The sequence below is a fragment of the Prionailurus bengalensis genome, chromosome C2, assembly GCF_016509475.1.
Source record: "Prionailurus bengalensis isolate Pbe53 chromosome C2, Fcat_Pben_1.1_paternal_pri, whole genome shotgun sequence".
Lineage (NCBI taxonomy): Eukaryota > Metazoa > Chordata > Mammalia > Carnivora > Felidae > Prionailurus > Prionailurus bengalensis.
Window position 1 is genome coordinate 58366642 of NC_057350.1, and position 24428 is coordinate 58391069.

At 39.7% G+C, this 24428-nt stretch overlaps 1 long non-coding RNA gene across 1 annotated transcript in view; it reads left to right on the plus strand.

Moving 5' to 3' along the window:
* LOC122491419 overlaps nucleotides 1–24428 on the plus strand; it is a 188828-nt gene that overhangs the window by 153573 nt on the left and 10827 nt on the right. Inside the window, exon 2 of the long non-coding RNA XR_006299355.1 lies at nucleotides 16896–16963. This is a non-coding gene — a long non-coding RNA (uncharacterized LOC122491419). The remainder of the gene's footprint in view (nucleotides 1–16895; nucleotides 16964–24428) is intronic.

Below are 24428 nucleotides of genomic sequence, written 5' to 3' on the forward strand. Positions count from 1 at the left end.
TCCGCGGATCCTTTTGAAGAGATGGATTCCTCCCCCACCACATATACACACTCTTTGTAAATGGAATGTGCGGTTAGCATGTTTACTTATGTTTCTGTCCTTACATGTTCTGACTCACCTGCGCTTTGCAGAGAATAAATCACGAAAAATGTTTCCTTTGAAAATGTCCCTTTCTACATATACCCCCTCCTCCCTTTCCTGCCCCTCCTCTATCACAGCAAGTTCAGAACCAGGAGAGATTACTCTAGGGTTTTAAGAACATCAATCAGTTTCACAGTTGGAGGCAAAACACTTTCTTTGGGGAGCACTTCTTAACATAAAGCAGAATACTTTGTTAGCCTCTGGCTGTGTTGAAAGGAGGGAGAACCAGAATTCACTTTTCTATTCCTGTTCAGTTGTATTTTTCCTCATTTATTTTTTTCTCCTTTCTTCCACCTTGGCTATTGAGCTGTGAAGCTCCATGATGGTAAGGAGAAAAGTCACTTCCAACCTTGCCCAAAGACATTGGGGCACCAGTCAGAGCTGAAGTGCTGACTATCCTTCCTCTCCTGGGCCAAAGCATGCTAAATCTTTTCAGAGACCCACAAGGGGGAAATAATCCTATAAGTAAAAGCTGCTTTTTAATTTCTGGGAAATTTGTCTGTATCTATCTGCTGATCTCCATACCTATTTATCTCAGACATATCAGCACTGGCAATATCATGGGCGAAGGGAAAACGTGAGTAGACATATGTGTGGGAGACCAGTCCAGATAATTTGAAGAACAGCTCAAATAATGAGATGATTTCTTCGAGTGAGATAAATGTTGGCATGATTATCATTCAGCCATGATATTTGTGCAGGCTAATAATGACAACATTTTTACATCCTTAATGTAGCCTGGAGGTCAAAATAGAAGGTTATCCCTTGCCTGGATTGTTTTGTTTTAATAAATCACGATAGGGCTTAGTAACCCTTATCTGTGTCTGCTTTACAGTGTTAATATTTGTCTTAGAATTTGAGAAATGAGGCTGTACACACTTCTTAAGACTTCAGAAGAGTTCTAGTTATTATCTGTCCCTGGTGCATTTGGAGGGCAGCGCCAGGAAAGCCTGTTCTAACACTTTTGGTGCCCCAGCAGCAGGAGCTTCCTATCTTAAATTTGTACCTGTCTAAAAATATCCTGCCTGGCCAGGTGAATTATTATGGGAGTCACCTTACTTCCTAGTATTCGTCCTTCCATGTGGGTTTTACTTGGATTTTAACAGGAACTCTCTCTCTTTCTTTTAACGTTTTATTTATTTTTAAGAGAGAGAGAGAAAGAGACAGAATGCGAGCAGGGGAGGGGCCGAGAGAGAGGGAGACACAGAATCCGAAGCAGGCTCCAGGCTCCGAGCTGTCAGCACGGAGCCCGACACCAGGCTCGAACTCACGGACTGTGAGATCATGGCCTGAGCCGAAGTTGGATGCTTAAAAGACTGAGCTCCCCAAGCTCCCCATAAGAACTCATATATATATAAATGTCTATATATAAAAATATATTTATTTATTTATTTGTTTATTTATTTAGAAAGAGTTAGCATGGGCAGGGGAAGGTCAGAGAGAGAGGGAGAGAGAGAATCCCAAGCAGACATTGCACTGCCAGCACAGAGTCCCACTCAGGGCTCAAACTCTCGAACTCTGAGATCATGCCCTGAGCCAAAATCAAGAATGGACACTTAACCGACTGAGCCACCCAGGCGCCCCTTAACAAAGACTCTTATTTACAACCCATGTGCCTTCTGTGACCTGTGAGCTTCTGTGGCAAACAGATTCTACCCTAGAATGCTGCTTCCATGTCTGTCCCTGAGCTAATTCGCTCAGGCTGTTTGCCACACGTGGTAGTGTGTGAGAATGCAATTTGAAGAAGCCCAAGAGTGTAATTCCTCAAATTGGGTGGAAATGCAGTACTGGCCCCAGCAGTGGTTGTGCGTGGGGACCTCCAGGAGTGAAGTTAACTGGAGCAAAGTGGGACAGGCAGTGCTATGTCGAGTTGGAGGGGACTGGGAGAGAGCAGCCAGAGTGGGAAGAAAAATAGAAAAGGAAACCTTTCCTTCTACTTCCTGCGGAAGCTTCAGTGAAATCTCCTTTGACTTTGCTTTCACAGGATTGGATTTGTAGGTTTGGGGGAAGAAGGGCCTTGGGAGTCAGTTTGCAGCAAAGGCTGGGAGCAGCCTCGGGACAGAAGAGTGAAACCACAGGCTGCCTTAGGGAGCTCAGATGTAACCTGGGTCTACCAGTGCCAAGATAGTTGTCTGTCTGTCTGTCTGTCTATCGATCTAGATCAAGAGTGCGCAGAAATATAAAAACTGAACTAGAATAGCATTTTTCTGCTATTTACATGGATTTTAAATATAAGGACCTTAGAGCAGTGAATATTAACCTATTAACCCATCAACCCATGATTTATTTGTACTGAAAGAACCAGTTCGATTTCTGATTTGAGTCATGGAATGGGTCTCAAGCACTAGGCAATCTATGTCACTCAGCCAAACCCACTTCCGCTTTTGTGACGTTTCTCTAATTATTTGCTACATCCCTCCCTTCATTTCATTGATAACACTCTGCCCCTTCCCCCGCCTAAACGTTTTTCCTCCTTCATCAACACAACACGGTCACCGGGGTAGTTTTCGAGAGCAATGACAAAGATTCCATTAGAGCCACGAGCACTTCGCAGGCTTAAATTTCAAAAGTCTGTGTGTAAATCAATTGTTTCATAGTGTGCTTGCATTTTTGCCTTTGAAACTGTATTATAAATTGTGTAGCAGACTTCATAAATCTGTGGCCTAAAAACTCTTTAAAACGTGCTCTCTTCATGTGGTGAGATGAATCCTTTTTCTTCTCCTGAGCCTGCCATATATTTAGCGAGGTTAACTGAAGTAGGCCTTTGGTAATGTAACTCAAGTCAGGGAAAGAGACACTATTTAATAAAAGAACTTGGGTTAGTACACAGTCAAGGCCCATCTTGGCAGTGGGGCCAAGGTGGCACTCCACCCTGAAGTTAGACGACACCACAGCGAGACCTTTACTTGGTACTTTACACTGCCCCTCACTTACAACCTGGGTGAAGGCTGAGTATAAGGGCAGGTAGGATATTAAGGAGGGCAGGGAAGCAAAGGGGTTAAGCAAATAATGGGCCATGCGGTTGGAGGAGAAAAGAGAGAAGACCAGAGAAGGAGGGGTTTTCCTGATAACTGGATGTGGTAGTCACATGGGATGCCCTAACTGGAGAAATTACACCCTGAGCGCATTAGCTCAGGAACAGACACGGAAGGATGAACAGAAAAGAGAGAAAACATGGATAATAGAATAGAAGGAACTTTTAGCAGTGGCTGGGATTATGTAACTTAAAATTCATTTCTGGGAACCTTTCTGTGTAAAACCCCTGAACTAGCTCTTACAAGGAATTTATAGAAAATGCTTTTGTTATTCTCTGATACACCTGATGTCAGTTTTGACTGTGATCCCATGCAGACATTTACTGGGTGAGAGTCCAAGATATGTCAGTTAAAAAGGCAGAGGGGCACCTGGGTGGCTCAGTGGGTTAAGCGTCCAGACTCTTGATTTCTGCTTAGGTCTTGATCTCACGGTTTGTGAGTTCAAGACCCGCATCCAGCTCTGGGCTGACTTTGCGGGGTGTACTTGGGATTCTCTCTCTCTCCCTCTCTCTCTGGCCCTTCCCTCTCTCTCTCACTCACTCAAAAAATAAACTTAAAAAAAATTTTTTTTAAAGGAAGAAGTTAATTGTACCATTGAAAATTTACCTTTTGCCAATTCCGAGGAAATAAATATGAACAATTTTATTATGAATTCGTCTTAAAAATAGAGCTTAGAATACATTACCAGCACCATTTATTAAAATTCCTGATACCAGTACCATTTTTCCAATGATTTTAAGCCTCCAAGATGTGAATCCTGGTAGATACAATTTGAGATAAATCAATCTACAACTTCTGTCAAAAGGAGAGGAGGCTGATGAAAACATACCTGAGGCCTTGAGGCTTCTCTGGAGCTAATTTTCCAAATGTCTTGAGTCCGCAAGCACTTTTGTGAGTTGCAGGGAGAAGAGCAGGAGAAACAACACAGGAAGACTTTATTGCACTAAATCTGCATTTTAGGAAATTATTTTTTCAGTGGTCTAGAAATCTGCAGAATCGTATTACTCAATGTGGTTAGCAGTTTATGTTAATGGAACCCTAGCTGTGGGTGTGGTTACCCTGGAAGACTCTCATACAATGCCCCCAGGCTGTGTTCCTGAGCAAGGGGGGAATGACAATACGAATTTATAAAAAAAAAAAAATGGCTGGAAAATCAACTTGGTGTAGACCTATCTACTAAGGATCACTAATCACCTTCATTTACAAAGGATAGCGTCTCTTCACTCCCCTGGAACCACCATTTTCTTTAATGTCCACATAGAAAGATTCAGCCCTCCAACCCGCCTAACCTTGGAAAGTCATGATTTCCCCCAGAAGGGCAATGTGGGATGGTACTTATCTTCTACCGTGGTCGATGGTCTGTCAGCTTTTTCTCTGAACTCACCTCCCAACCAAAGTCCCAGATTACCACTGGTGTATTAATTGTTACATTTTTGTGGCCCAAGTAGGGAGAGACACCTCTGTCCTTTATTCTTCAAGGCATGAGACAATCACGAAGGTCCTGTGTATCATGCTTTTACTCAAGAATTAGAAATAATGGATTGAAATTACAGTGAAGAAATCATTTAAGATCAACTGTTCATTTCAACATTCTTTAAATCCTTCTTCCAGCCCCACCACAGAGGTATGTTGCAGGAGGAGTTCTTTAGAAAGCAGAATCTTAGACAAAATTCAGTGTGCAGGATGGGAGCCCTCTTGGAAGGGCTGTGGAAGGAGAGGTAGAGAAGCGGTATTAGGCAGACAGGTTCAGCTGTGATGCATCTCAGTGAAGGCTTCAGAAGACTCCGTGGAGAACTCTGAACCTGGAATGGCCCTTCTAAGTTACCTCAAGTTGGGGAAAAATGGACAGTCCTTTATACCACTGTTTCATTGGAGCTGAGTTGCTTCAGAAGGATACCACTGGGTGAGGTAATGCTCTTCAGTCTAACCTGTTTTCAAAGACAACGGACAGCTGAGTGCTTTCTGTCAGTAGTCCTCCTACCAGCTAGAATAAGTGTTTTCTAAAAGGGGATCTGAAGGGGCATTACAGTGTCGACTGCAGGAGGCTTTGACTGGCTATCTCTCTCCATGCACATGGCTCCACCCATGTGGCCAGATCCCACTTTCTGTGTACTTAGCCCCCTTTTCCATCATCCTCTCTTTTCTCTGAGTCCTCTCTAGGCTAAGTACTGTGTCTTACCTTTTATAATGAAAATTTCTATGAACGTTGCTCTCCTTAACAGAATAACTTCCCTTTGGGACCACAGAGAACAACCAGAAGCTTTGAAATCACAGATTTTCCTTAATGAATCTATATGTTCCATATTAAATTCTTAGGTGGGGTGACCAAGATCAAATTCACTGCTTCTTTCATTTGTCTGTACTGAATTTTAAGTGCAAATGGTAGTTTGGGGCTGGTAAAGTTATTCTTCCCCTTTCCAGAGCAAATGTGAATAACTTTTGTGTATGTGTATTTCTTTAAAAAAAAAAAAGATTAAATTTATTTTCAAGATTTAATGATATACAAAATGCATATAGTATTGTATCTTTTTTTTTAATTTTTTTTTAAATGTTTTATTTATTTTTGAGACAGAAAGAGACAGAGCATGAGCAGGGGAGGGGCAGAGAGAAAGGGAGACACAGAATCTAAAGCAGGCTCCAGGCTCTGAGCTGTCAGCACAGAGCCCGACGTGGGGCTCGAACTCACGGACTGTGAGATCATGACCTGAGCCGAAGTCGGACACTTAACCGACTGAGCCACCCAGGCGCCCCTAGTATTATATCTTTAATACACTCCCTCCATTAATATTAAACAGTATTTAAACAGCTTATCTTTTTGCCTTGTCTGTATCTATGAGACACACTCCTGAATACAGGTAAGATTTACACTGCTCCTTCCTAAATAAAAATTAAAGTTTGCACCTAGAAAACAAACAAAAAGAAAAAAAATCAAAGCATAAAACTTCAGTGAAATGAAAGCTTTTCTTGTTGAGTATTCAACAATAATATCTGGGGCCGTTAAATTACATTTTATTGGCCTAAATTATATTACAATCCATTGACATCACATAATGATAATCCAATTCCATTTCTTAAATAAATACCACAAACAATACTCATGTTCAGATGTCCCTACACAATTTTAAATAAATTCAAGAATTTGTTTACATTCCGCTGATTTGATATATCGGTCAATAAAATCTTTGGACAAGTATGTAACTTCCAGGATGTCGCTGTAGATACAGATAGGAAAAAAACACCTTATAAAGTAATTTATCTTGAACAGTGAGTTAAGCTTCTCCTGATATATTTAGGTTATATCAGTCTACTATGCCTTTCTTCTACTTAGCAATGACTTGATAAAACGACGTTAAAAAACAAACACACTCTAACAACATTTTTGCACAATTTGGCTCCATGTAATAAAAAAACTGGCTCCATCTTTAAATATAAAGCCTAATCCTGATTCATAAAGTCTCAGTTGTGTGTGTATTTCAGTTTATTTTTTCCCTTCCCATTACACACAGATAAGAGTGAGTGAAATAAATTTGCATTCAATACTAGTAAAGCAGTATGGTTTTATATACACACATATATATTTGTTATAAGTGTGTGCATGTTCATATATATACACAAAAATAGTATCTTATTTTAAAAAAATGGTTAGAGGTCATCAATGGCTAATATAATTCTGAGAATGAAATTTCATTTAATCACGTTTTGGATTTTTTCTACATACAGAGAGATACTCAAAACATTTGTGACTTAGTGGATTAGAGATGTAATATCTTGATTCAGGGGTGATTTTGGAGACATTGCAAACATGTATAAATATGGAACTTTATGAAGACCTTGAAAAATATAAATATAGCAACCATCTTTGAGGTTGTAATTTGTCCCAACCACTTTGTATATAACATCTCATCAAATCTTTGTAAAAGCTCTAAAGCTATTGTTGGTGTTGTTATATTTTACATATGAAGAATTTGAAGCTCAGAAGACAAAGTGATTAACCCAAAGAGATAGAGGTTAGAGATTTTAATCCAAAACTCCTTGACCCCAAAGACCTTGGTTTTTTTACTCTTCAACCATGATGCGGCTACGGGGCCCATCTTTAAAAACTGACTAGTCCTGGGCTTTGGAATGGTCAGTTTGGCATTTTCAGCCATTATCATTTCATCTCTTAATTCAGTAAACATTTATTTGTGCCTATGGATGCTAGGAAATATGATAGAATCCAGTGTGGCCGAACCAGCTAATTTTGGGTATATGCTTAGGTAATTTTTTTTGGATCGGGGGAGAACTTAACAGTGGAGTATTTGGTCGTGTCATTCAGTCCTTGTCATAAGCATGTTTCTGGGATGGTGTTAGATATGAGCCTATTTAGAAACATGAGATTAGTCCCGATAACACGTTAAAGTGACTGTAATCTTTTCCTTTCTATGAAAACAAAATGAAATCACTTAAAGCTTGGGAGAAATTTTAAGTTGGCACAGAAAATTGAGGGAAAAATGTGTATTCATTAATTTCCTAATCTAATTGAAAGGACACCTGCAGGTTTTATTGATTAGGCATCTTAGCAATAACTCGGTTGCCTTAATTAGTTCTCTTATAATTGCATGGAGATTAATTTTCACTCTGAGTATCAAATCACAGAAATCAAATAAAAATATTTATTGAGTGTCTTCTGAGTGTAAGTCATCATGAAATGAGAATTGGAAAAATCTGTGAGTTCATCACATTTGTCCTCCATTTAAGAATAATGCTATTTGTCTTCTCCAATATTTCTTCCGGGACCTTATCTGATGTGATTTTGACTATCTTATCCTAAGTCACAAATTTTGCCAGAGGACTTTATTTTTCCAGATGAGCAGTTGAGCAGTCGATTCTGTCTTTACCCACTTGGAAAACCCTCTGGTTCTTACCAGGAAAACCCTCCATTCTGTTGTAAGCACTAACATTAGCACATAGCAGAGTAAGTAGCTCCATTCCCTATTCTATTAATAGCTCTCTGGTTTCCTTTTCCAGAATCTCCCCACATCACTCTCAGCCATGGTGCATAATGAGTCTAGCAATAATCACAGGCTCCAGCAAAGGCCATGAAACCTAAGCAAAACTGGTTAAAACCTTGTTCATCTGGATTTGTTTAGGGATGGGAAGGCAACCGACTGGGTCAATGAGAACCCTTCCCCAGAATTTTCTGGTATTATCGAGGGGGAGAAACTCTCTTTCATCTTAGAAGATCTCAGTCTGCAACTGCCGGGTGCTACTCTGTGGATGAGGCCTATCTGTGAGTGAGGTCAATCCAGAGGAAGGTAGAGATAAGGAAGGAGAGAAGAAAATTAGACACTAGGTCTAGCTTTCATCATTTCAGCCTTTGACTGGAACTAGACCTACTCTTGAACTTTTCTAATACATGAGCCAATTAATTACCATTTTGAAATACTGAATCAAATCGGATTTCCGTGCTTATAACTGATAGCCACATGATAAATACACAGATCTATCTGGACAAATGCATCAGTGGGAAGGAAGAGACAGCACCACCCTTATTGTATACAATCCTTCCTCTTCTCATCTACTTCTGTCCTTGTCATTTATAGCATTTCCCTCTAACATCCTTCCTTCCCTTTAGCATCTTTACTAAGGTGCCAATGGGGAATTTAGTTTGGCAAAGTCTCTCTTGGCAATCTGCCCTATACCTGAGCTACCACTGCTTGAAGAAGTTTGGGATCTGCCCAGACTACCTGAAATGGGAGTGATGCAGGAATTGCATTTGTATGAGATCATTCTATCTTAGGACTTTCTTCTGTAGTCTTCAGAGCTGTCACATTACTTTGTTCCTGTAGTTCACTGAATCTTGACAGCTGTCAGGCAAGACTTGATACAGTGACAATACAATCAATTAAGAGGCTGGGAAGAAGATGCTGGCTTCTTCCTAGCACATGAGTTCACCTGTCTCCACCAAGCACTAATTAACTATTCTGTTTGGAGAATGCTTCACAATGTGGCAGATTACAAGGGTCTTCAGACAAGCTTTTGATGAGGAGTTTTGTCTGGCTTGTCCAATTGTGCCAGTGAATCTCTTAGAGTTCAACTTTTCTCATATTGCTTAATATCACTCAGCGCCGATGCAGTCATGTGCTGTGGTTACAGACTCATCTGGAATGGTGACCCTTTCTTTTAGGGCTCTTGCTCTAATCTGCGGTTATGTGTTGTATGTTTCTTGATGAAGGCTTACCTACCTATCTATGCCATTAGCTACATGAAACTAACTCATCTTGGGGCTCCTGGGTGGCTCAGTTGGTTAAGCATCCGACTTTGGCTCAGGTCATGATCTCATGGTCCGTGAGTTCGAGCCCCACATTGGGCTGTGTGCTGACAGCTCAGAGCCTGGAGCCTGCTTCAGATTTTCTCTCTCTCTCTCTCTCTCTCTCTCTCTCTCTCTCTCTCTCAAAAATAAATAAACATTAAAAAAAAAAAAGAAACTAACTCATCTTTGAATCTGCAACACCTAGCACTGTGCCACACATATGAAGGTATTCTGTGAACACTTGTTTAAAGAAAGGATGAATAAACAACTAAAAGAACGAAAAGGGTATAAAATCACATTTAAGGAGATGAACTGAGAACATCCATTTGATAAAAGATGGGGAGGACAGGAAGCAGAACACATACGCAGTGAGATAAAGAAATCCCTTTCATTGAGAAAGAGTACACATTCTACCCACGGGACCCCTTGTGTCTACTCTTTTAACCCGAGTGAGCACTACCTCACACTAAACCTGCGGTAGAGGCTACAATCCCCATGCTGCTCTGAGAATAGGGAATAGGGAAATCTTTGTGAAGGCCTTGCTGGAAAGGGGGTGAGATGAGACAAAAGGAGAGAAGTTCACGGATGCATCGGTCTTGGTGCTAGAAAGTACTTGAGAAGACCACCTTGTACAGCCTCCCACCTTTTGCAGGAATTTTTGCATTTATAGATGTGTCATCCATAGGGGTTTGTTGACTTTTATGAAGTTCAAAGTCAGGGTTATCTACAGGAAATGGCTTCAGTCTGTTTCAGAAACAAACCAATTTAGACTCTTTTCAGAGTACAGTTGGGCAGTTCCCTGTTAGCCGAAAGATGGAAACTCGAACTTTTTGAAACTTCTTTGAAAATGACGGATATGAGTGGAATGAATCACCATGTCTGTCCACAGGGGGAGTTTCCCACAGATGTGATGCAATACTAAGAGACGGTGTGGGGGGTGAGTGTGGAGAAAGGTGTAGAGATGTAAGAGTCACATAGGGTGGTTCCAGTTCTCTCCTGTATCAGCAACAACAACACCATGAAGAAGAGAAACCCTAACTTTCCTTGCCTCTGTGAAGGAAGTTAAATTGCATGTGTAACCCAGAGCGTGGCTGAGTGTGATCATTTCAACACCATAGTGATGGAAAGCTCTCTGGAGGAGATCCTGCTGGCCGTGTTGGAGTTTCACAAGATGGCTGTGAAAATGCCCAGTGCTGCCCAGACACCTTTACTCCATCACACCGTGAAAGGACACGTGTAGCAGGAGGGAGACATATGCTTCTCCACCTAACTGAATCCTAAACAGAACATTTCCCGAAGGAGGCAGAGCAGTGTGAAGACTGGATGACAGCACCACAACATTACAAATATGGGGAGGAACTGAAACCCTTTCTGATCAGGATTGTTGAAAATCCACGGAGAATCTGGGGGACCCACCCTCCCGTTTAACCCCTGGGCAAGGCAGAGCCCACAAGCAGTCTTCTGAAGGTTGCAGGGGTCAGAATGGTTCAGATGGTCTGTGGTGGGGGACACGGGCGTGAGCAGTGAGGGGGCCTGGATCAGGTCCTCTTGCTTCTTCACCACGGAAGCTGCAGGTCACACACAGGAAGCTGCTGTTGAGTGAGCCCTAATGCCAGGTGAAGAGAAATGTAGAAGACCAACCGGTGATCCGTCCTGGAGGACGATGTGGGATGTGGCACAGCCAAGCTCCAACTAATGAGGAACAGCTTCACCAAAGTGGCCACATTTAAGTCCATTATCCACATTCAAAATGGGCTTGGGGCACAGGAGTAGGAGGCAGAGGCGGGTAAGGGTACAGGCCAGGCCTATTGATGTGGGTATGGGTGAGGCCCGAAGGGTGGAGATAATGTCTTCCTTCCCCTGCCTGGGATGCACAGGCAATTAAAAAATGGTTTTTATCTTAGACCGCTAATTCTTAAGTTTTAGTGTGCCTAAGAATTACTTAAGGGATGAACCAAATGCAGATTCCTAAATTCTATCACCAGAGAGTACAAGAAACTCTTTCCAGGAGAGACTGGAAATGCAAAGCTTGAGGTTTTTTTTCATTTGCATGAAAGCTGTCATTAAGGGAAGAAAAAAAAAATACGTTGGAGTTTTCAAAAGCGTTCTCCTTTCTATTATGACAGTTTTTGCATGCTTGTACTTTTACACATTTTTATTGGATCTTGGAGTAAGCCTGTCCCTCACATAAGCAGGGAAAAGTTGTCATTGGATGACATCATTGTCAATCATCTGGATCAAGTGCAGGAAGCTGGTGGCCTCAGCAAGGGCAGGTTGTTACTAAGTTGTGGGCTTTATTGAAAAAAAAAAAACCAAAAAACAAAACACGAATAAAAAAACTTTCTGAGGGATGTAACTGTTTGAGTTCTAAAGCTTTCAAGCCACAGCTTTATAAAGAGAAACTGAATTACTTGGGGTATGGCAAGAACCAGAGTCTTTGGCCAAGAATTCCCCCAAATAGCAGGTTTGGACTAGGGAGCAGGAATCTGCATTTGTACACATCATTTATTATTTGATCCTTGTGCACACTTTCAGAAACACTCCAGAAAAATGTCATTATGCGAAATGGTTCTTCAATTTTCAGTTACCTCTTTTTTTTACTTAGTAAGTACTGTAGTAATTTTCAAACTACTCCTGAGTCTTATGAATCCACAGAGGTGTCTCTTGAACCACCTACCAGAACCCAGCAAAGAATCTAAAGAATCTAAAGGTTCTTTGTACCTTGATCCCACATCAGAGCATCTGAGCTTTTATGTATATAGTCATTTATAAAGGGGTAGCACATAAGAGTTCATCTGAAAAAAGAGTGCCACTGTTAACAGGAAAAACAAAACACCACTGTGAGCAGTAACAACTTGAAAGTCTCTGGACCAAATAGGTTCATTGTAAAGCTCTCTGTGTCAGGCTCCACCTGCCCTTCTGCCTTGTCTTTCCAGCTTCCTGGAACTTTCTGTGGGCCTCCCCTGCAGACCTGCTGGTGCCATAGCCAATCCTGTCTGGGACAGGAAGGTTCTCAACTGCCTCAGCACCACCCTCTGGTATGCCTTAGATTCCATGGTGCTGCCTGCAATGGTGCCTGGGTCCTGCTGTCACTAGCAGGTTGCTGTGGCCCCCACGGACAGGCTTGAGTGGGTGCCCAGTTTCCTGGGGAGAGGCAGTAAGGCTTAAGAAAGAGGAAAGGCTTTGAAGTCAGACAGACTTAAGAGTCTAGCCCTGACTCTGCCATTTCTTAATTCTTTGATCTTAAGCAAACTGTCTCATGTCTCAAGGTCTGCTTTTCAAGTGTAAGCATAAGAGCATTCACCTTTCAGGGTTGTTATGAGATTCAATTAAATATGTAAAGAGCCTAGCACAGTGCCTGGTATTAGAAGACGCTCGGTGAGCTTCCTTTGAGTTGCAGCTTAAGGCTTGTGCTGCCAGCGTGTCCGTGGTGCTTGATGTAACTTCACTAGACATTCCAGAGTTCCCAGGAGTTTCATATTTAGTTTCAGTTGGAATTTGAAGTTATTTGGAGGTAAAACATATTTAATATGATGGCATTTACTAAAGTATAAAATATTTGACAAATGTCTCATCATAAAAGATCAGGAGGAAAAAAATTCACCAAGAGCCAGGAAGGTTTGAGCAATATAATGGAGAAGTTCGGGGGAATCAGACATCAAGTAGGAGCGTCTTGTCTCTCCTGGGTTTGTAAAAACCTTCGCCGAAATTAGTATCAATTTTTACCCTAGATATAAAACATGTAGTGCCAATAATAATACATCGTTTCAGTTTGAATTCACTGTATTAACTCCTTATAAGGAATTCTGTAGTAGTATTAGACTTGCAGATTCAAATTGCAAGGCGACCTACTTAACTGCTATTATTAGCTTCTGAATTCTCTTGACTGCTTAGATGGCTAGGCGTTAGGTTAACCTTTTCACACACAGATTTCATTTAAACACCAACAACTCTGTGTCTTAGGTACTAATGCCATTCTCCTTTTGCAGAGGCGGACACCGAGGTCCACAGGTAAAGAGCTTGGCAGGGTAGCAAAGCTAGTGAGTGGCAGGGGTGACGCTCAAACCCTGGTTGTTGGACTCCAGACCCACAGTGAACATTCGTGGACCCGTAGCCTTTCAGTTCCTTTCAGTCAAGGCTTAATCAGGAAATGAAAAGCAGAGCTCTTCCTAATCCAGCAATGCCCCCCACCCCCCATCTCTTTTTTCTCCGTTCATCCATTTTCTCAATTAGCAACAATTCAACTGTCAATGATCAGGCATTTGAGAAATCAAAGAAAGGCAAAATTATCATTAATTGATTTTGAAGCGGGGGGGGGGGGGGGGGGGGGGGGGGGGACAAGTGCTTACATTTCTGAGACTGAGATCATTTCCCTCAACGTAAACATAATACCCGTCAGTACTGAATGCTTGCACCAAGTGCATGACACGTATTGTTGCCTGGAACACACAGGTCATCCCGTGAGATGTCGTCACCCCCATGGAGCCGACGCATAGACATTTTGAATTACTTTAATGTGGTCACTTGGTCAGCAAGCGGTGGAGCCAGGAATCCAGCCCTGATAAATCTGATTCTGAAGTTTGTGCTCTTAACGTCTATACCACGTTGTCTTCAGTTTTTGGAAGGAATTTTCATTTCTCATTCACTTTTATCTTCATTAGATACTAAGTATCTTGAAACCTCACTTTTTCTTTCCATTTCCTTTCACTTAACTACAGAGTGCATTTCAAAGTGGTCTACACGGCAGGGGCTCTGAGTGACTCCTAAGAGACAAAGGGGGGAAGGGAGGCGCATTTATGACCTGAAAAAAAATGCCAGTAGCCACATTTGTTTTGTCCTGCTGATTCTTGTGGACAAACCCTCACCTATGGAGGAATCTCATAAATCTTGAAAGATGTGTGATTAGATCTTCACTGGGTGTGTAGTTTATCAGTCCACTTTTGTACCTTCCTGGTAAATGTGCATTGATTTACATGACTATCCCTGAGGGCAATGAATTACTGAGAAACACAGATGAAGTGGAGTTTCTCTGAGTGGAAGTACACCAGGCTCTGATCCACAGGATCTTGTTTACCCTTCTTTCTAAACATTCATCAGCTGAATGGCAGTGCATTTGCTTTCTGCTATACAGATGTTAATGTCTTGTCTCTGCATTCTTTGAATTTTTATTATCCTTGTAAAAAAAGACAAGGCAACAAGGCCAACTGCATAACCCAATTTCCTTCTAAGCTTTCTTTCTGAAAACTCGCCTCTTCTTGAGCTCCTATTTACAGTTATTGGTTGCAGTTCATTCAGTTATTCATTTTTTTTTTAAGTCCACAAATACCTATAGAGTCCTGGGCACCGGGGTAGACCCGAGCTAAAAACACAGATACGGTTTTCACCTTCATAAAACTTACAGCTCCGGGTGCGTGGGTGGCTCAGTCAGTTGAGTACCAATGCTTGGTTGCAGCTCAGATCAGGATCTCATGGTTCGTGAGTTTGAGACCCGCGTGGGGCTCTGTGCTGGTGGCACAGAGCCTGCTTGAGATTCTCTCCCCCTCTGCCTCTCCCCCACTCACGCTTGTGCGCAGTCTCTCTCTCTCAAAATAAATAAATAAACTAAAAAAAAAAAAAGAAAAGAAAGAAAAAGAAACACGGACATTTTATAGTGTTAAAGAATAAAATTTCAACTGAGTAAATGTAAACATCGAATTGGGTTTGTTAAGCAATTCATGAATTGGGCAGCATCCCAGCTAGCAAGCAGAGGGGAGCTCTGAAGAATTGTACAAAATGGAAGGTTTTTATAGGAAGGAGGATGGGGCAAGAGGTTATTAACAAAAGAAAAGGAAGGATTATTTCAGGCCAGGACGTCATCGTTTTTGGGGAAGGGAGTAGGCAGGGTTTTTAATTATACTGATAACATCACTCATGCTGATAAGGAAATTTCAGATTTACTGTTAAAATGTCACATTCTCGGAATAGGTTGAAACTGTAACTAAGTCTTGGCTTGCTGTTTTGGGGGCCAAATGGCTCCATTTTGGACTTTTTTTCTTTCTTAACAATTGATATTATTTTCATAGTGTTGATTAGTAAAATTTATTAAGCCTTTCCATACAATCTCTCTCATTTAACCCTCAAAACAGCTCAGGAGGTAGAGATTACTGTCAGTGTATAAATGAGGAAAATGAGGTTTTCGGGGTAAATAATTCACTCAACTGACAGAGCCAGCAAGTGGCAGGTTTGGGATTTTAACCCCGTTCTTCAGCAGAAGAGTCCATTTGTCCTTTCTTAATGCTATGGCGACATCACATTAGTTAGTGTTGCTTTGAACTGGTGCTCACATTTTTACCTGACTTTTAAAACCTTTTCATCTCATTTATCTCTATTGCGCATTCATAGACCCCTTATGCATAATTATTGACACAACACTGAGAAGTCCTAGCTAGCCCCTTTAGCCAGTTGGATTATTCTCTATTTTCCATTCCCCAAACTCCCTCACTATAGCTCGTCACAGCACCTTCCTTTGGCCCATCAAAGTCGAGGACTTCTTGGATGGCAGTTATGCTTATGATTATCTGTGGAAAAGACTGAAATGTATGCTGAAAATTGTTTATGTTTTTAATGTGGTCATATAACAAAATTCTTGGGTGAACTTAACAGTGTGATAAATATGGTGGTCTTCTTTCATTTCCGTTTGACTTGTTTTTAAAATATTAGGCTTGTGCAACAAAAGAAGCCCTTATGCCATATGAGAGCAAGTTATATATGCTTTCTTGAGCCCTATGCAACAGAGAGGCAGAAGGAGGAAATAGATTGGCAGATGAGATCTAAACATTGTAAAGGTTCTCCTGAATCCTAATTTAACATGTCCAGAAGGTCCCCTTGTAGAGACTGTGTTAACATTAAAAAGATCTTTGCTAAAATAACAGTACAAATGTGTCTGAAAACTTACTAGTGATTGTAACACACTTAGTAATATAAAAAAATGTTATACAACATACATTATACGAGGGCCCCTGTATGTTCTTACAATGGGGTTTGGTAACACCTGGATTAGAATGAAAATACAGATTTCTGCTGCCTTAAATGCTTTTTGAAGTAACATGAGTAAGTAATAATTAAAAAAATTAATTTCTCTTGAAGTCAAACTAACATAAGCCCGATTCAGAATATCCTTTGGCTTTTTGTAGTTCATGTGGAATAAATATTCTCTAATTGGGACTTGGCTTTTGAACCCGTTGGTAATAAGCAACTGTTTCATAATACTATAAATCTGTCACTCTAAATGATCTTGATTATCGTGAAAGTACACGGCATTTATTCAAAGCATATTTATTGTGCATCTACTATAGGCTGAAATATGAGGTTTTGATTGCATATAGTTTGGCTGCTGCCCCCACCCTCACCTTTCTATTAATTGAAAGCTATCTTGACTCTTTCTGCAGGATTAATGCTTAGAATGTCAGCAAATTCAACCCATCACCCCTCTGAATACATTCATCTTCCTACCAGGGTAAGTGCAATGTTCTTTTGGGTATTTATTTTATAACCTGTAACCTTGGTGAGCTCTCTTATTAGTTCTAATACTTTTTTTTATCTGATTCCCTTAAGTTGCCTAAGTAGGCAACAATCATATCTTCTTCAGATTAAGATATATTTGGCTCCTTTTTTCCAAAATACGTATCTCTTAAATTCCATCATAGCATTAGGTAATAATATCGGTAATGGCCAACATTCTCTGCTTATTCTGTATTTTAATAGAAATACTTTAGAATTTCACAATTAAAAGTAATATTGACTGTTTACAGTGAAAGTCCTTCATCAAGTTAGAGAATTATCCACCTGGTCCCAGGAAACTAAAGGTTTTAAGCAGTAGTGGGTGTTGAATTTTATCAAAAATGTTTTGGCATCAGCTGTGTAAGATATAACTTACAAAGGTAACACTTAATCTTTGTTCTGAACCCACTAGCTGCGAATCTTGTGTGAAGGCCATTGTGATCATTGGGATGAAAGGAAATAAGGGCCTAGCCAGGCAGTTACCTGACCACCAGCTGCTGGAGAAGAATCTGAGTAGGAAACAAGTCCATTAATTCCATAGGCACGGAGGGTTATATACTTGGTATGTGGTGCCGAAGAAAAATATAAGAATGGTATCTACTATATTGGAGATGCCAGTTTGAGCCACATGTATATGAGGAAAGTATTATAGGAGTACTGTAGTTTTGAATAAAAAGGAGGTCGGTGAGCCAAAAAAAATGAAATCAAGCTGTAACAAGTCAGAAAAAGAAAAAGGAAAGGTGGTAACAAATGTGAAATCAACTTTTCTTAAACTGACCAAAGTAAATTGGAACGACCTTGAATAGAATTCAATAAACATTAGCTGTGGTTTATGAGAAAGGTATAGGTTGGAGGAAAAGGTCAGCAGACGATTTGAACAACAGTAGTACCTCAACCATTGAGAGTTAATGCACTTGCCAAGGGCCAGCGCCACCGAAGTGAGCAGAAAGCTCAAGGATGCGTTCCTCAAGAGGGTGGAAACCTGAACATTTTTGAGGATAAGAAGCCCACAAAGAAAAATTTTGAGCAAACCAGATATAAGGAATTACTGGCGGAGAAAAATCTGCAGAGGTGGGCTAGTGGGAGGTTTGGAAATGAAGAGAGGGAATAGGACCAGGAGGAAGCAGATGTAGGAGTTAATTTAGGAAGGAGGATGAGTGTGTAAAAGTACATAGGAATGTGCCCAAAATATATACATAGATATTTTCTGGAAGAGAAAAAGAAAAAAATGGCCTCAAGCTTCACAGTGACATAATAAGGGGGGTTCTCTGCTCTGAAGATGGAACTAGACATAGGACAAAAGGAAAACTGGGCAACAACTACAATGTGGAATTTTCCATAGTGTTAATGAAGGGTAAAAAGAATTTTTGAGCATTAATTAGGAGCCACTGTCTGAATCTATTAAGGGCTAAGAGGCTAGAAGATGAAGTTTACTCAGTGTGTGACTTTCTCTAGCTGTTTTCTAGGGCAGGGGTGATCTAGGGTTGAGGGCTGGTGTGAGGAATAGGAAAGAGGTCCAAAGAGGCAAAGGGATCAGGAGTCATAGTTTCTCTAACATCAAAGGGCTGACCAAAGCCTCAAGCCAGGGTAGAAATTCAACCATAATCTAGTAGATTATTATAGATGATATGTATTCAGCCTTTGTATGTACAAGTTAACAAGACAGAAATAGACATAATTACTTAAATCTTTAACTGCACAGCCCCACTGTAGACACACATCAATAAGGTTGGCCCTTGAGCTACCTAATTTCAGCAGTAGAGCTTTTATTAACCACGGTTTATGTTTGAGTTGACTATGTCATGACATTGCCATATATATATTTTTATATATATAAATATAATATAAATTTATATATATTATATATTATTATTTATATATATAAATAATAAATAATAAATATAGATAAATATATATAATATATATAAATAAATATACATATAAAATATATATCTTGTCCCTGCCCAGTAAAGTAAAAGGAAAATTGAGCTAGTAATCAATAAGTGTAGATTTTTACCCTTATCTTAGCCACACAGCTGTGTAATTAGGGTAGACCGTATTATTGTTTTGAATCTCAATTTCTCTATCTATTAAAGGGAGGGGATGGGGAGAGAGAGGGAGGATGGGGGAGAAAGAGGGAGGAAGGCAGGGTGAGAAGGAGGGAGATAGAAAGGGCGAAAGAGAGAGAGAGAGAGAAAGAGAGAGATTAAGGTAGATGTGTTTTAAAGATGTTCTCCTGGTTCCAACAGTTCATAATCATAAACCAATGAGTATTTTCTGTGGACTTAGAATACCTTTAACATTCTTTTTGAAGGAGATCTTTTTCTTCCTCATTAACTCTTCATGAAAATTGTCCAGCTTGTCTCCATTTTCCTCTTTATTTAAAAATGTTCACCTCTTCCTCTCCTCCCCACCCTCCTTCAACAACATAGGCTAAGAAACATTAAGGTCATGATTTCTCTAATAAAATTATTTATGCAATCTATTTCCTTTTTTTCTTCCTTTGTTTACTCTTCTTTTTTTTTTTTTTAATTTTTTTTTTCAACGTTTATTTATTTTTGGGGCAGAGAGAGACAGAGCATGAACGGGGGAGGGGCAGAGAGAGAGGGAGACACAGAATCGGAAACAGGCTCCAGGCTCTGAGCCATCAGCCCAGAACCTGACGCGGGGCTCGAACTCACGGACTGCGAGATCGTGACCTGGCTGAAGTCGGATGCTTAACCGACTGCGCCACCCAGGCGCCCCTCCTCTTCTTATTAGGGTATCTTTTGACTATTTTTAAAAGATAAAGGTATCATTTTTATTACCATTACCGTGATTATGGCATTGATGCTGCCACAATGCCTTATATGAAAATTATTTTTACTTCCAATAAATCAGGTAGCAAGGTTCCTGTTAGAGAGACTAGCAGAACTCTATGGAAACCTCAAAGTTAAGCTTTTATTTCAAGAGTCAGCCAATGAATGTTGCCATTCTTTAATTAACAGGAAAGAGGTGAATTGGTTCCAAGTTCTAATTAAAAACATGTAATGCTCTTGTACCAGAATGTTTATTAAGGAACCAATGATTGCTTGTTGACTTTATTATAATACATCAGGCAAATATTTTTATTGTCAGTGTTACTTAATAAATAAATTGATGACTACAGGTATTTTCCTCAGTGTTTCTAAATGGAAAGATTCTCAAAGCATGTATGAAGACACAGACACAGAATTTAGTCCACCTAAAAGTGATTAGCTCAAACCCAATCAAAACAAGATCAAGGACTTCAAAGTGTTTCTTTAATTTTGCTTTAATTAATTTATATCCTATGTCATATCCTCCCCCTTCTGCAAAAAAAAAAAAAAAAGACCACTCCACTAAACTCAAAGCAGCCTAATAAAGGTAATAAAATACAGCATGATAAAATAAATCTAAATGTTCATATGCTATACTGCAATATGTTAACAATCATTATCCAAGTGATGGGATAATCTTTAATTTTCTTACATATTGTCTATCTGTATTCCCTACATTTCTCAACAGTGAACACATATCAACAATATAAAAATAATACAAGTAATGCTAAAATAAAGGTACAGTAATTTAAAATGAAGTCAGGAGTACCTTAGTCAGTTGAGCATCTGACTCTTGATTTTGGCTCAGGTCATGACCGCAGAGTTGTAAGATCAAGCCCCATGTCGGGCTCTGTGCTGAGCATGGAGCCTGCTTAAGTGCTTAAGATTCTCTCTCTCTCTCTCTCTGCTCCTTTCCCCACTCACACATACTCTCTCTAAAAATAATTTATAAAATAAAATAAAATAATAAAATAAAAAATCAAAATAAAGTCAAAAGTAAGATTAGTGCTTGGAATGCATGCTCTGACTTTAAATATGCTTGTTTGATGCCAGTCATGAATTTAACGGAGTTTTCTAGCATCCAATGCAAAAATGAAAACAGAACCAATTCTGTAATCTAAAGGGTTTCTGAGTTTAATTTTTTTTAACGTTTATTTATTTTTGAGACAGAGAGAGACAGAGCATGAACGGTGGAGGGGCAGAGAGAGAGAGGGAGACACAGAATCTGAAACAGGCTCCAGGCTCTGAGCTGTCAGCCCAGAGCCCAACGCGGGGCTCGGCGGCGGGGCTCCACGCAGGGCTCGAACCCTTGGACTGCGAGATCGTGACCTGAGCTGAAGTCAGACACTTAACCGACTGAGCCACCAAAGGTGCCCCAAAGGTGTCTGAGTTTAAAATCCATCTATTTCTCAAGAGAGGAGCACATAATCCTGTTGTTGATACTTAAGAAATATCTCATACCTGGATTATACTATGTAGTGTGAGAAATCGTAACTCAAACAGTATTCTAGAAACAACAGTGATGAGTTTAATGGAATGGTCCGTGTAGGTCTCAATTCAGACTAATGACATTTTACCAAAGAATAATTTGATGTAAGGCAATTGCCTAGGAGGTCAGCATGATGCCCAAAATGTATTGGGCATATCTGATAACATGTTCATTCCATACCGAGATTTTTGAGCACCTAGAGAAATGGATATACTGAATATCCTCCAAGCAATTATACATAAATATTGTCTCATTCAAACTTTTATTTTTAATTTATTTGTTTGAAACATTTTAATTTACTTATTGTTTACTTTATATCCAAGTTAGTTAGAATATGGTACAATAATGATTTCAGGAGTAGATTCCTTAATCCCCCTTATGCATTTAGACCATCCCCCCTCCCACAACCCCTCCAGCAACCCTCTGTTTGTTCTCTATATTTAAGAGTCTTTTATGTTTTGTCCCCCTCCCTGTTTTTGTATTATTTTTGCTTCCCTTCCCTTATGTTCATCTGTTTTGTGTCTTACAGTCTTCAAATGAGTGAAGTCATATGATATTTGTCTTTCTCTGACTAATTTCACTTAGCATAATACCCTCCAAATGGCAAGTCGCAAATGGCAAGATTTCATTCTTTTTGATTGCCGAGTAATACTCTATTGTATATATATACCACATCTTCTTTATCCATTCATCCATCGATGGACATTTGGGCTCTTTCCATACTTTGGCTATTGTCAATAGCTCTGCTATAAACATTGGGGTCTGTGTGCCCCTTTGAAACAGCACACCTGTATCCCTTGGATAAATACCTAGTAGTGCAATTGCGGGGTCGAAGGGTAGTTCTGTTCTTAATTTTTTGAGGAACCTCCATAGTGTTTTCCAGAGTGGCTGCACCAGTTTTCATTCCCACCAGAAGTGCAAAAGAGATCCACTTTCTCTGCATCCTCACCAACATCTGTTGTTGCCTGAGTTGTTAACGTTAGCCATTCTACAGATGTGAGTGCTATCCTATTGTCGTTTTGATTTGTATTTCCTTGATGATGAGTGATGTTGAGCATTAGTTCATGTATCAGTTGGCCATCTGGATATCTTCTTTGGAGAAGTGTCTATTCATGTCTTTTGCTCATTTCTTCACTGGATTATTTGTTTTCTGTGTGTTGAGTTTGATAAGTTCTTTACAGATTTTGGATGTTAACCCTTTATCTGATAACGTCATTTGCAAAGATCTTCTCCCATTCTGTCAGTTGCCTTTTAGTTTTGCTGATTGTTTCCTTTGCTGTGCAGAAGCTTTTTATCTTGATGAGGTCCCAGTAGTTTATTTTTGCTTTTATTTCCCTTGCCTCTGGAGACGTGTTGAGTAAGAAGTTGCTGCAGCCGAGGTCAAAGAGGTTTTTGCCTGCTTTCTCCTTGAGGATTTAGATGGCTTCCTGTCTTACATTTAGTTCTTTCATCCATTTTGAATTTATTTTTGTGTATGGTGTAAGAAAGTGGTCCAGGTTCATTTTTCTGCATGTCACTGTCCAGTTTTCCCAGTACCACCTGCTGAAGAAACTGTCTTTATTTCATTGGATATTCTTTCCTGCTTTGTCAAAGATTAGTTGGCCATTCGTTTGTAGGTCCATTTCGGGGTTCTCTGTTCTGTTCCATTGGTCTGAGTGGCTGTTTTTGTGCCATATCATATAACTTTTTAAGTTTGAAAACAGGGGTTATGATCCTTCCAGCTTTCTAATTCTTCCTCAAGATTTCTTTGGTTGACATAAGTAGGGTCTTTTGCGGTTCCATGTGAATTTTAGAATTATTTGTTCCAGTTCTGTGAAAAATGCCATTGAAATTTTGATAGGGATTGCATTGGACCTGTAGATTACTTTAGGTGATATGGACATTTTAACAGTGTTAATATTCTCAATCCACAAGCACAGAATTCCTTTCCATTTATTTGTCCCATATCCTTTAATTTCTTTCATAAGTGTCTTACAGTTTTCATCTCCTTGGTTAAATTTATTCCTAGGTGTTTTACTCTTTTTGATGAGGTTTTGAATGGTATTATTCTCTTGATTTTGGTTTCTGGTAGTTCGTTATTAATATATAGAAATGCAACAATTTTGGGGGTGCCTGGATGGCTCAGTTGGTTGAGCATCAGACTCTTGGCTCAGGTCATGATCCCAGGATCATGGGATGAAACTCCAAATCAGGCTCCACAATCTCTTTCTCTCCTTCTGCCCCTCTCCTCTCTCTCTCTCTCTTAAAAAAAAGAACTGCAACAATTTTGTATACTGATTTTTATATCCTGCAACCTTACTAAATTCATTTATGTGTTCTAATAGTTTGTTGTTGTTTTTTTGGTGGAGTCTTTAGCCTTTAGGGGAAATTGGTCTATAGTTCTCCTTTTTAGTGGGGTCTCTGTCTGGTATTGGAATCAAGGTAATGCTTTCCTAGAAAGAGTTTGGAAGTTTTCCTTCCATTTCTATATTTTGGAACACCTTGAAGAGAATAGGTGTTAACTCTCCCTTAAATGTTTGGTAGAATTCCCCTGGAAAGCTTTCTTGCCCTAGACTCTTGTTTTTTAGGAAATTTTTGATTACTAATTCGATTTCCTTACTGGTTATGGGTCGGTTCAAATTTTCTATTTCTTCCTGTTTCAGTTTTGGTAGTGTATATGTTTGTAGGAATTTGTCCATTTCTTCCAGATTGCCCATTTTACTGGCATAATATTGGCATTTTATTGGCATAATTATGGCATAATTGCTCATAATATTCTCTTATTCTTGTTTTTATTTCTGCTGTGTTGATTGTGATCTCTCCTCTTTCATTCTTGAGTTTATTTGGATCCTTTCCTTTTTCTTTTTGATCAAACTGGCTAGTGGTTTATCAATTTTGTTAATATTTTCAAAGAACCAGCTTCTGGTTTCATTGATATGTTCAACTGTTTTTTCGGTTTCGATAGCATTAATTTCTGCTCTAATCTTTATTATTTCCTGTCTTTGGCTGGTTTGGGGTTTTATTTGCTATTCTTTTTCCAGCTCCTTAAGGCGTAAGGTTAGGCTGTATATCTGAGATCTTTCTTACTTTTTTAGGAAGGCCTGGATTGCTATATA